The sequence below is a fragment of the Octodon degus genome, unplaced genomic scaffold (assembly GCF_000260255.1).
Source record: "Octodon degus isolate 3935 unplaced genomic scaffold, OctDeg1.0 scaffold00048, whole genome shotgun sequence".
NCBI lineage: Eukaryota > Metazoa > Chordata > Mammalia > Rodentia > Octodontidae > Octodon > Octodon degus.
This window is the reverse complement of record NW_004524624.1, coordinates 9,582,982-9,596,123: the sequence shown is the minus strand read 5'-3', so window position 1 is coordinate 9,596,123 and position 13,142 is coordinate 9,582,982. Positions and strand designations below refer to the sequence as shown.

The following is a 13,142-nucleotide window of genomic DNA, read 5'->3' as shown; positions in this document are numbered from 1 at the left end:
TGCTGGGGGATTGAACCGCGGTCCCTGTGCTTTGCTAAGCTTGTTCTAAGTAGGTGCTTTAGACCACTGAGCCATCTCACCAGCCCCATCGTCAACTTTTCTTTCAACCTGTGTTGCCCTGTCCCTGTACTTTTTACCTGGTATTCAGTGCAAAACTTGCCAGTGGCTCTGGATATTTGGGAGCTTACAAGTGTGGGTGGAAATGTCACCATGCTCACAATGGGCCACACGGGAGGGAGGCTGGCTGTTCAGTCAGCCTCTTGGCTGTCTTGTACTTAGGCAGAGGTAGAATCCTACACATTTTCCTGTGCTCAGGTAATGCAAACATCCGGGACCCTTTTTTGGCCCAAAGAAAATAGGTAAGTGCAACTGAAGGCTTTTCAACACAAATCTTATAGGAGTAATTAAATGTATACCTGATGGGCCAGCCAGACAGCTCAGCAGATTCAAGTGCCTGCTTAGGGAGACACAGGGTTCTGGGGTTCAATCCCAGGCCTGCCATGCCAGCCCTGCCCCTAGGGTGCCCTGAGAGGGTGAATGAGACTGGGCCTGGTGGTGTGTGACTATAATCCCTGTGCTTGAGAGGCTGAAAACAGGAGAAACACTACAGTGAAACCCTGTAGATCCTGTACTAAATACATTTTTTAAAAATGTATACCTGAGGTGGCGGCCTGCCGTAGAGGTCTCGGCGGCTGGCTGCAGAGCGCGAGGTCGCCGGTTCGCGCCCCCGTCTCCATTCTTGGGCTGCAGATATGGCTCAGTGGTCTAAAGCACCTACTTGAAACAAGCTTGGCAAAGCACAGGGACCGCGGTTCAATCCCCCAGCACCACATGCCAGCTAGCCCCGCCCCCTGGTGGGCTGAGCTGGCCACACACACACACACACACACACACACAATAAATAAATGTAATAAATAAATAAATAATTTTTAAAAAATGTATACCTGGGGGCTGGTGAGATGGCTCAGTGGTCTAAAGCAGCTACTTAGAACAAACTTAGCAAAGCAAAGGGACCGCGGTTCAATCCCCCAGCACCACATGCCAGCTAGCCCCGCCCCCTGGTGGGCTGAGCTGGCCACACACACACACACACACACACACAATAAATAAATAAAATTTAAAAAAATAAAAATGTATACCTGATGGCATTCCCTGTTTTTATTTTGATGCTTTTTTTGTTTTTTTATCCACATGTTGGTGTCATGGTTCACAAGTAGGAGTACCACAAAGGTGGCATGCAATAAGGTGTGGGAGTCTTGGGAGGTGACTGAATCATAGGGGCAGAGTGCTCTTCAATGGTGTCCCCTTATTCCATGAATGAATGTACAGCTCCAAGTGATGTTCGGAGGGTAAGCCTGGCAGGAGGAAGTGGACCACGGGGGTGTGGCCTGGAAGGACCTGTCTCCCTCCCCACTCCCTTCACTTTCTCTCTCTCTCTGTCTGCTTCCTGCTGCCAAGTCTCCAGCTCTTTCTCCTCTGCCTTGCCCTGCTGCCGAGCTGCCCTGCCTTGCAGCCAGCCCACTCTGGACTAACCCTTGACCAGCTGTGAGCCAAATAAACCTTTCCTCCTTAGAGCTGTGGGTGTCCAGTATTGTGCCTCAGCGCGGAGAAGCTCTACGAGAGAATGCGACTGAAGGGTAATTAGCTCACAGACTAAAGCAGGCAAATCTTGAGTGCTCGGCCCAGTGAATTTTGACCGGAAGAAACTGTCTTTTAGGACAAGTGATAGAAAACGTCCATTTGCCCAGAAAATCTTGGAGCCTCTTGGCAGTGAAGCCCCATCCCACTGCCACCTAGGTGACCACTATTCTGGCTGCTGTCCCAGGACAGTTTTGCTTCTTCTGGAAATTCTGAAAGTTGAATGCCATGCCTCTGTGTACTTTTCTGTATTTTCTTTTTAGGCGCTTAAGTTTACAGCCTCCCAAGAGCTGGGATTACCAGCTCACACCACCACATAAGTCACCAACACAGTGAGGCAGACTGGAAAACCATAAGGGGGTCAATGAAAAAATCAGGAGCTAGAAGCACATGAGGATTGTCTGTATTTTTGTTTATTTGTTTGGCTGGCTCAGGCTGCTTTAAGGGTGGGTGCGGAAGCACATAAAAATATTTTTCACAAAATAAATGGGAGAAAACTTTCTAAGTATGGAAAAAGACATAAATATATATAACTGAGGTATATCAGTTCCAATTAGCCATCATTAAAGAAAAATAAAACTGCACAATACACAAGATTTCAGAAATTCAACACAAGAAAAGCACTTTAAAATTGTTAGAGGAAACCAGGCACCAGCAAGGGAAAGCCCACGAGAAGCACAGCAGTCTTCTCAACACAACCCTCAAGTCAAGGAGATCTGGCAGTGAAGCATTTCAAGCCCTAAATGAAGGTGTCCTCCAGCCAAGAGGGATGTACTCCACAAAACTACCCTTCAGAATTGATGGACACATAAGATACAGCCAAGACAAGCAACATTTGAAGTTCTTCATGACCACCAAGCGCACACTCTAAGCCCTTTCGAAGACTATCCTAGAAAGAGATAACAAGGACTCCACTTGCATGAATCCCAATAGAATGAATTCACCGAGCAAGGTAAGCAAGTAAACAGAGGAGAAAGAAAGGGAACCAGCAACAGGAAAATTGTATGACAAGTATAAGTTCATGCATATCATAAACATGAATGTACATGGACTCAATTCACCAATCAGAAGAAACAGACTGGCAGAATGAATCAAGAAACAAGATCCAATGATAAGCTCCATACAAGAAACACATTTAACTGCAAAAGAAATTCATAGAGTAAAAGTCAGTGGAAGGAAAATTATACTACATGGGACAGGAACTTGGAAAAAATCAGGGGTAGCTATCCTATTTGCAGATGAATTCGATTTCAAGCCAGGGCTAATCAAGAGACAAAGAAAGTGACTACATTCTTGCACAGAGAACAAGGCAAGAGAAAGAGATCTAAATCACAAATACCTGTGGCCCTGAGGCCAGCATACCCAATATTCCAAACAAATATTAATGGACATGAAACATCAAATAAGCACTAATACAATTGTCAGGGGGCACCACAGTACCCCAGTGTCACAAAAGAGGCAGATCAACTAGACAACAAACCAAAATCAAAGTATCAGAACTGCGTCAAACTTTTGAACCAATGGACTTAGTAGTTGTCTACAGAGTGTTCCACTTGACAGCATCAGAATACACCTTCTTCTCAACTGCACCCAGGATGCTCTCTAAAGGAAACCATAAATAAATAAATAAATAAATAAATAAAACCTTATGCCAGCTCATATGACACCCTGAAGTAAATGCAAAGGAACTGAAATCACCCCATGCCTATTATGAGACCACAGTGCAGTAAAATTAGAAATCATTTGCAAAAGAAGCTAGAAAAAACTCCATCCACAGGAGGAAATTAAATACCATCCTTCTCAACAACCAGTGCATCACACATGAAATTAAAGAGGAAATTAGACAGTTTCTAAGGTTAAACAATTTGGCCCACCCAACAGAGCACAGTGTATGAGATGTAATGAAAGCAGTTGTGGTTGGGAAATTTATAACAGAAAACTCCTGTGTGAGAAATGCAGAGTGAACTGGAATAAACATACTAATGTTGAGCTTTGAGCTTCCAGAATAAGAACAGCAAGGCAAGCCCAAAGCCTGAACCACAGGGGCAACTGTAAAGATCAGAGCAGAAATGCATGCCATGGAGACTAAGAAACTGATACAGAGAATCAATGAATTGAAGAGGTGATTCTTTAAAAGACGGAATAAGATTCTCAAATGCTTAACCAACTTTATCAAAAAAGGAAAGAAAAAGCAGATCCCACGCAATTAAGAATAAAAAAGGTGAAATTACAACAGATCCTGCAGAAATTGAGAAGATCATCAATACTGACTTTAAGAACCTACATTCCAGGAAGATGGAAAAATAAGACAAGGACAGGTTCCAAGATACCTATGAATTACCACAGAGGAATCGAGGAGATGGAAAATTACTAAATGGCCTGATGTCACTCAATGAAATGGAAGCTGTAATTGAAAACCTACCTGTGGGGGCTGGCGAGATGGCTCAGTGGTCTAAGGCACCTACTTAGAACAAGTTTAGCAAAGCACAGGGACCGCGGTTCAATCCCCCAGCACCACATGCCAGTCAGCCCTGCCCCCTGGTGGGCTGAGCTGGCCACACACACACACACACACACACACACACACACACACAAATAAATTAAAAAAAAAAAAAAAAAGAAAACCTACCTATGAAGAAATAAATGCCCAGATATTGATTGATTCAGGCTGATGCCTTCAAGAAGCCCTATCTAATGCTGCCACTTCTCAAACTCCTGCATGGAATTGAAAGGGAAGCAATCCTCCCAAAGTCATTCCTGGAAGCGAGCATTACCCAACACCAAACCAGAAAAAGATCCAGTTTCAAAAAGGGAATTATAGGCCAATCTCTGTAATGATCATAGACACAAAAATCTTCAAGAAGATATTGGCAAACCGAATGCATCAAATCATCACAAAGATTATACATCATGACCGGGTAGGATTCATGCGAAGGATGCAAGGATGGCTCTATGTAAGCAATTCAATAAATACCACATACGACAATAACTCTAAGGGCAAAAGCCACATGATCACCTGGGTAGGTACAGAAAAAATCATTTGACAAAGTCCAGCACCCTTCAGGATAAACACTTTACAGAACACTGGGATAGATATTCTTTAACTCAATATCAAAAAAGCCATGTATGACACACCAACATCTTACATCTCACTAGATGGTCAAATCCCGAAAATTTTCACTCTAACAGCAACAGGACAAGTGATAGGTGCTCGGTGCAGCAGAGAAACAGGCTGAAGAAAAAAGAGAAAGGGGCTTTATTTTCTTTGAGGACACGGGAAGAATGTGGGAAAGGATGAGGAATTCTCTCCATTGGAACAAAGGGAGCTGAGGCTGTTATGGCCTTTTGCCTGGGGTAGAGTTTGGAGGGGATGTTTAGATATATCTGAGGGCTGTGTTATACGAAAGGAGAGAAGGTTAGATATACCTGAGGGAGCTGATTGGGGTCTTCCCTGAGGTGGTGGGAGGGGTGGAAGTAAATTATGTCCTAGTCTAAGTTGGACAAGAAGCGGGGCAGGTGGTCTTGGGAAAGATGGGCTTTTATTTAAGGGCATTGGCCTTATTAGATGCCCACCATAATGATTTTAGCAATTCATACTATGGCCAAAACCTATCAACAGGGCTGGGGAGACAGCTCGGTAGAATAAGCGCTTGCCTGGCAATTGCAGGGTCCTGAGTTCAATCCCCAGTCCTGCAAAAAAACAAAAAACAAAAAACTATCAACAAGGATATCTGCTATCACCACTGTTATGTATATTTTTAACCCAGTGTTTCTTTTTAAAAAATCATTCATTTATTTATTTATTTATTGTAATTTATTTAGTACAGGGTCTCACTACATAGTTTGGACTCATCCTCCTGTCTCAGCCTCCCTAGTGCTGGGATTAGAGTAGTGTGCCACTAGGCCTGGTTTGGTTTCACCTTGGGTTCTGGGCCTGTAGGGTATGCTGTGCTTGGGAACTAACCCGGGTCCTTGTGCTTACCAGGAAGGTGCTTTGACTGTGAACCTGTGTACTGAACCCCTCCACATCACTGCTATTGTGTAGGGTGTGGCAACTTTCAAATGAGTTAATTTCATTTTAGCAAAAAAAGCTCTACTTTAGCCTTCCCCACCCTTGTTAAGATGCTGTAACTCCTTCACTCTTCCCTACCTGTTTTTGAGATGCTGTCACTCTTTCCATCCTTCCCCACCCTTGTTAAGATGTTGTAAACATGAGCAAAACCGAATTAAATACAAAGAAGAATCCCATTGCCATGGAAACCAAGAAAGTGTTTAAGCAGAGAGGAAGTTAAGCTTGAGGTGCTTCTGATCTGTAAGGATCAGGAAGTGCATTTGGACCCTCTGTAACCCAGGAAAGGTCTGAAAGCTGGCTTTATTAATAAACTCTGTTTTTTTCCAATTTTTGGTCTGATGTGGAAATTATGTGCTGTTTCAATTCTATATAGTTCTGCCAATATTAGCAGTGTGATGAGAAAGGAGAAAGAAATAAAAGGAACAAAGATAGGAAAGGAAGAATTTAAAAGATAATTTTTTTTTCAGATGACGTGATACTCTACACAGGAGACCCCCAAAACTCCACTGCAAGAGGCCCTGATGTGATAACCAAATTCAGTAAGATAGTGGGATACAAAGTCAGCACCCTGCACAAGTAACAAACTCACTATGAGAGAAATTAAGGAAACTTGCCATTGCTACTGAGTACAATAAGGAGAAATGGAAAGGCACATGGGAAGAGGAGGTGTCCTTTGAATGTCTTTCTGCACCTACCTACTGTCACACTTTTCCCATGCTTCCCTCATTTTGATGGCCTTGAAAATGGTGATCTGGGGCCAGGGAGATGGCTCAGTGGAATAAGTGTTTCCCTGGCGAGCACCAGGGCCTGAGTTCAATCCCCAGTTCCGCAAAAAGAAAAAAAAGAAAAGAAAATGGTGATCTGTACCAGCCAGGTATTTTGTAACCTGACTCTCTATTGGGGCATTTCTTTTTTTAAATAAGTGTCTCCATTTTTTTTTTTCTAGGTTTAGTTATTTTTGCGGAGCCAGGGATTGAACTCAGGACCTTGCGCTTGCCAGGGAATAGCTTATTCTACTAAGCCATCTCCTCAGCCCCTATTGGGGCATTTCTGATACCTTTCTCATTATTAGAGCAGGATGGTAGATTATGGATGTCAAAGCACCACTGTCATCATATCATATGACAGACACATGCGATCATTGTGCACCTGGATCCAGGTCACCTGGCCAAGGACCTGTTTCTCATGTCTGTCAGAAGGGATTCATGCTTTTTAGCCTGTTTCTGTACTGATTCTTGGCAGGAAGTCACCATGCCTAGAGTTTTCTGTCCCTCCAGCTTAAGAGCAGTCTCAACATCAATTCTTTGGGATACTTCTGCAAGGAATATTTCCTATTTTCTTTCTTGCTTGCTTTATCTATTTTTATCTCCTTTCACTTATTTTCTTTCCACAGTGACACATCCACATCAATATTTACTTCATACTTTGGGGTGACAATCAATATTATGATTTTTTTTTTTAAATTTTAGGGAAGGGTTTACAGGGTGTTCAGGGTCTCACTACTAGATTGAACTCGTAGTGATCCACCTGTTTACAGCCTCCCAAGAGCTGGGATTACAAGTGCGAATATTATGTTATTTTTTCATTCAGACTTTCCAGCTAGGAGCATTGTGATCTTTGCCAGTTGGCTTCATATAACTTAAAAAAAAATTCATATGCTTTACTTTATTCTATTTTATTTTTTTGGCCGAACCAGGGATTGAACTCAGGCCCTTGCGTTTGCCAGGGAAGCATTTATTCTACTGAGCCATCACCCCTGCCCCTTGTGGAGGTGTTTTAGTGCCTCCTTACTTTCTGGCATTGCAAGATGCCCCCAGAGGCAAGCAGATATGGTGGGCATAGCCAGTAGTGTTCATCAATTAGGAGCCTGAAGGGGCTGGCCAGATAGCTCAGTAAATTTGTAGTTTTCTTGGTTCCTGAATTTTCCTGCCCTACTACAGTGAGACTTCACAGTCATCTGACAACCCAGGGGCTTTTTTCTTTAAATGTATTTAGTACAACAAGGTCTACAGGGTCTCACTACATAGATAGGGCTTATAGTGATTTTCCCGTTTTCAGCCTCCCAAGCACTGGGATTACAGGTGTGCACCACCAGGCCCAGTCTCAATGACAGTCTCAGCGCATCCTGGGATGGGGGGGGGCTGGGCAGGGACGGCTCTCCAGGGATGGAACCATGGTCCCTGAGTCTGCCTAAGCAGGAGCTTTAGTCTGCTGAGCTATCTGGCAGGTCCTAACCCAGAGGCTTTGAGGAGCTCTGGCTCTAGAGAGTACAAGCGCAGTGTTAATGTTTTTTCCTTCCCTTTATTAGAAAATTACCTTCCTTGCTGCATCCAGTCCTGACGTGGGGATAGAAAGCTTTTTATCCAGGGGTGGGAGCTGCACAGAGTGGTGCCTTCTTTGGTTCCCCGCATCCCTTCTGCTCCAGGCCCTTTGGCTGTTTTCCAGGGCTGCAGCTCCTCAGCTCCTTGGGGCTCCAGGAGGGAAGCCAGCTTTGCAGCAAGTCACAGAAGCCCTTATTCCACTGAGCCATCTCCCTGGCCCAATATTTTTTTGTGTGTGTGGAACCAAGGATTGAACTCAGGCCCTTGCACTTGCCAGGGAAGCACTTATTCTACTGAGCCATTTCCCAGGCCTTTTTTGCAGCAAGTCACTGCCGTCCACAGGGGATTGAACCTGAGCATCCATTTTCAGCTTCCCACCTGACCTTGCTGACATCAGAGGAAGACCAAGGGCCCAGGGACTGTCTGGTCCTGCCTCAGTCATTGTGACACCTTGCAATTGAACCTACAATCTGGGGGTAATGAAAGCACAGACGGAGAAATCGCCAGCCTGAACTGGGCAACTGAGACAGCTGGGATTATAGGCGAGCCACACGCCCAGTTTCAATTGGCATCGCTGTGTGCCCCGGGGGCGGGGCCAGCAAGAACCCAACCCCTGGCCCCTGTGTCTACTTGCAGGCACTTTAACCACTGAGCTATTTGGTCAGCCCTCCTTCTAGATCAAGGTACTGGTTGATACATTGTGTTAGCTTAAGAAATTTAGAAGTTAGATTAAGTGACTCAGCAAGGAGTCAGCCTTCTTACTTTGTAAACATCCTCATCCTGCATAAGAGGAGGACCGGAACATTGTATGAGTTCTACACCCACATGCCAATGTAACCTGCTTAAAATGTAACCAGGAGAGAGAGGCTTAAGCAGCTGTTGCCTCTCCCTTTGCTATTTGCTGTTTTCTGCCACGGTGTTCTGCTGCCCTCTGCCATGTGCCGTTTTGCCTTAGAGCCAGCTGAGTATCTGATAGGTTTATTTCAGATTGAGTAGCAGCGGAGAAACTGGCAGAAGAAAAAAGGGAAGGGGCTTTATTGTCTTTGAGAACAGGAGGAGAACCTGGGGAAGATAAGAGAGTCTCTGAACCGGAACAAAGGGAGGCTAAGGCTTATTTATGCCCTTTTGAGTTTGAGGGGGATGTTCGGATATGCCTGAGGAGCTGATTGGGGGTCTTCCTTGAGGCTGGGAGGAAAGGTGAAAGGAAACTGCACCCCAGGCTGAGATGGAGAAGTGGGGAGGTGGTCTCTGGGAAGATAAGCTCTTCTTTTACGGGTTTCAGCCCTGTCAGATGACCTCCATAATAATTCAGCCATTCATGCTAGGGCCAGAACCTATCACTCTGGACTGAAACCTCCACAAAATGTGAGCTAAATAAACCTTTCCTTCCATAATTCTTTTTTTTTTTTTTTTTTCCTGAAACCGGGGATTGAATTTAGGCCTTTGCACTTGCCAGGCAAGTGCTTACTCTACTGAGCCATCTCCCCTGCCCCTTCCTTCTTTAATTCTGTGTGTTGGGTACTTTGTCTGAACAAGGAGAAAGGTAACAAGACAATCAGTAAGAAATGTAGTTTTCTGACTTCATCTCAGTTATCAGGACAAGGGCTCACCTGTGTCTCTGAGAAAATTTTCCCTCCTGTGAAGGATTCTGGTTGAAATTTCTCTTTCGTTTTTCAATATTTTGAAGGTGCTGTTTCACTGTTCTCTGGATTACATGGTGTCCAACAAGGACTCTGATATAATTTTTATTTGTGCCCCTCTGTGCTTTGTATGTCTTCATATTTTAGAGGCGTCTAAGATGTTTTGATTCCTCATGGATTTTTAAGCAACTGGCTTATAACAAGATGCATAGGTTTTATGAATGCTTTATAAAAAATTTGATTTCACTGGGCTTCTTGCTTGTGCTTCATCTAATTGGAAAGCAGAAGGCCATCCATATCTATTTCTCTTCCATCCCTGTTTCCTTTGCTAGGACTCCAACTACTTTATGGTAGGGCTCTGGAGTCTTCCTAGAGCCCACTGATGTTGTATAAATTTCTGTTGCATTTGTTTTCATCTCTAGGTTTTAGTTTCCATCTTTTTTTTTGGGTGGGTGGGGACCGGGGATTGAACTCAGGCCCTTGCGCTTGCCAGGGAAGCATTTATTCCACAGAGCCATCTCCCCGGCCCTTATATTACATCTTGCCTGTCTCTAATCCTGTGTGTTCATTCATCTTTTACCTGGTACAGGACTGCCTAAGCTAACCTTAGGGACAGGGTTAGGTTGTATACAACAGCAGTAGTGAGACTCACAGCCATGGCCCAGCAGCCAGCCCTGGAGAGAGAATAAAGTTTCCAGCTTGGGGAGCCCCAAGGCTGCTGCACAACCGCTGTGTCACCTGTGGAACAAAGACATTTATAGTTTTTTGTTTGTTTGTTTGTTTTCGGAACCGGGAATTGAACTCAGGCCCTTGCGCTTGCCAGGGAAGCGCTTATTCCACTGAGCCATCTCCCCGGCCCCGACATTTATAGTTTTTGACCCTGACTCAGGCAGCAGGTGTCAGGTGATGACTGAACACATCAGGAAGATCCTCTTCCAGGGGCTCAGTGAAGCCGCCCAGGCCTCATCTGCAAGGACACTGCCTGAGGCTTCCTGACACAATTCTCTTGGTGTACTCTGAGCGCACATGCAGAATGGTGCTCCTGATCAGTCTTCACTCTGGCAGGTGTGGAATCTCTGACTAGCTCTCTTTAGTTTTGGAGCTGAGACCCGTTACAACAGTTTTCTTGCAGAAGAACCACACATCATCCTTGGCCAACACCAATTCCAATGCCATCCACTTACATCATCAACACCTGCCTTTCCTCTCATGTCTCTTTCTAAAGTACACAACAGGTCTTCCTCTACTCAATCCCCCACTCCAACATCAATGCCACTGAGTCCCAAGTGCTAACACTGAACACACCAGTGAGTTCATCCCACACAACCCTCTACCTCAACACTCAGCCGTGAGACCCGAGCTCAGCACCTCCCAGAGCAGCGCACTCTGCCCAGTGATTCTTCCCACTGCCAGCCCTGCTGCTGTGCTGCTGGTACACTTACCTCATCCCATCCATCCTCTTGCCCCGACTGGCTCTTGCTGACATCTTTGAATAAATACTCCTCCTCGTGATACAGCAGTCTGTCTGCAGTATAATTAAAAAATAGTGCTCACGTCTACTGGGTACTCAAGAACAGTCACACACTTACTGTCATATCCTTGTCACCTTGTACATCCACTGATAGAAGCAGATCAAAGGCTGTCTACAGCCAGTGCCATCTGCATCATTCACTTGACACCCAGAATTCTGAGCGACCTTTCTACCTTTCAAATCCAGGGCAACTAAAGCCTAAATCCATGAAGATCTGTACTTCCTTTTTGTGGGTGGCAGCAAGCAACAAAGGAGCACCATGAAGGCGTTGGGCACACACCAGGAATACAAGGTGGATGCTGCCTACCCACCCCAAAGTGCCACACATAGCCTCTGTACTGCATGTGAATTTTCACATCCACCATGTCATTGCCAAGTCCCATTTCTGGCACTTCCTGTCCCAGCTGAAGAAGATGAAGAAATCTTCAAGGGAGACCGTCTACCGTGGGCAGGTGTTTGAGAAGTCTCCGCTGTGGGTGAAGGACTTCAGCATCTGGCTGCACTACAGCTCCTGTAGTGGCACTCACAACATATACCAGAAGTACCGGGACCTGACCGCAGCAGGCGCTGTCACCCAGTGCTACTGGGACATGGATGCCAGGCACTGAGCCCGTGCCCACTCCATCCAGATCATGAAGGTGGAGGAGATTGCAGCCACCAAATGCTGGTGGCCTGCTGTCAAGCAGTTCCATGACTCCAAGATCAAGTTCCCACTGCCCCACTGGGTCCTACATTGCCAGCACAAGCCCCACTTCACCACCAAGAGGCCCAACACCTTCTTCTAGAGGCCGTGCCAATAAGCCTGGCACTGCTGGGGGGGGGCAGATCTCTATACTTGTCTGCAAAATTATGAAATTGTACATAGCTTCTCTTTGTTTTCATCAATTTCATGCCTCCTGCTATTAGTGAATTCACAGGCACTGAAGTATTTGGTATACCAGGAACTAAAGAAATATGATTTCCATAGTTTTAGGCTGGTGGACTCTAGAGAGAAACAGCTGTTTTATTCAGTTATTTTAGTCAATTAAGTGTTTTAGACAATAGAAATTTTGTTGTCACTTTTAGAGGTTAGTCCAAGATCCAAGTATCAGCTGAATCAGTTGAGTGGACAGAAAGTGTGGACAGAGAGATGGGGATCAGAGGATGAGAGAGAGAGAGAGAGAGAAAGAGAGAGAGAGAGAGAGAGAGAGAGAGAGAGAGAGAGAGAGAGAGACTTTTCATTGTGAAGAGAGGCAGAGTACTCTTGACTGTCTTGTTCTAATAAGGACACTAATCCCATCCTTGGTGCCCCACCCACATGGCCTCTCAAGGGCTCCTTTTGCTAAATACCACCACTCTTGGGGATGAGGCTTACCACAGGCATTTGTGGAGGACACAACCACATCCCACATAACACCAGCCCCTAAGGATGACATATTATGGTTGCTGGTGTCATAGTATTATAGGTCAGTGAGTTAGGTAGAGGACAGCAGGCAGCTAAAGAGATACTGGGGGTAATTTAGAGTCAGGATGACCAACTCTTCGTTGGTCAGATAAGCAGGAGCCTGAGGTCAAGGGTTCACAGGAACCAAGATGACAATTAAGTCCAGGAGTGTAACACATAAGTTAACATGCAAGGTGATAGATGCCCACTTGCTATGATAACATCTGCTCCTAGCTGTCTGGAAAACATTTTATCCCTCTCACTTTTTCTTTTTCTTTTCCTTTTTCTTTTTCTTTTTTTTTGTCAGAACCGAGGATTGAACTCAGGTCCTTGCACTTGCTAGGGAAGCACTTATTCTACTGAGCCATCTCCCCAGCCCCTTTATCTTGCTCTTTTATTTATTTATTTATTTGAACTCAGGTCCTTGCACTTGCTAGGGAAGCACTTATTCTACTGAGCCATCTCCCCAGCCCCTTTATCTTGCTCTTTTATTTATTTATTTATTTATTTATTTAAT

General features: G+C 44.9%; 1 pseudogene; it reads left to right on the top strand.

Moving 5' to 3' along the window:
• The first annotated feature begins 11,461 nt into the window (after window positions 1-11,461).
• Window positions 11,462-11,987, top strand: LOC101576484 (annotated as a pseudogene).
• Window positions 11,988-13,142: the final 1,155 nt, after the last annotated feature.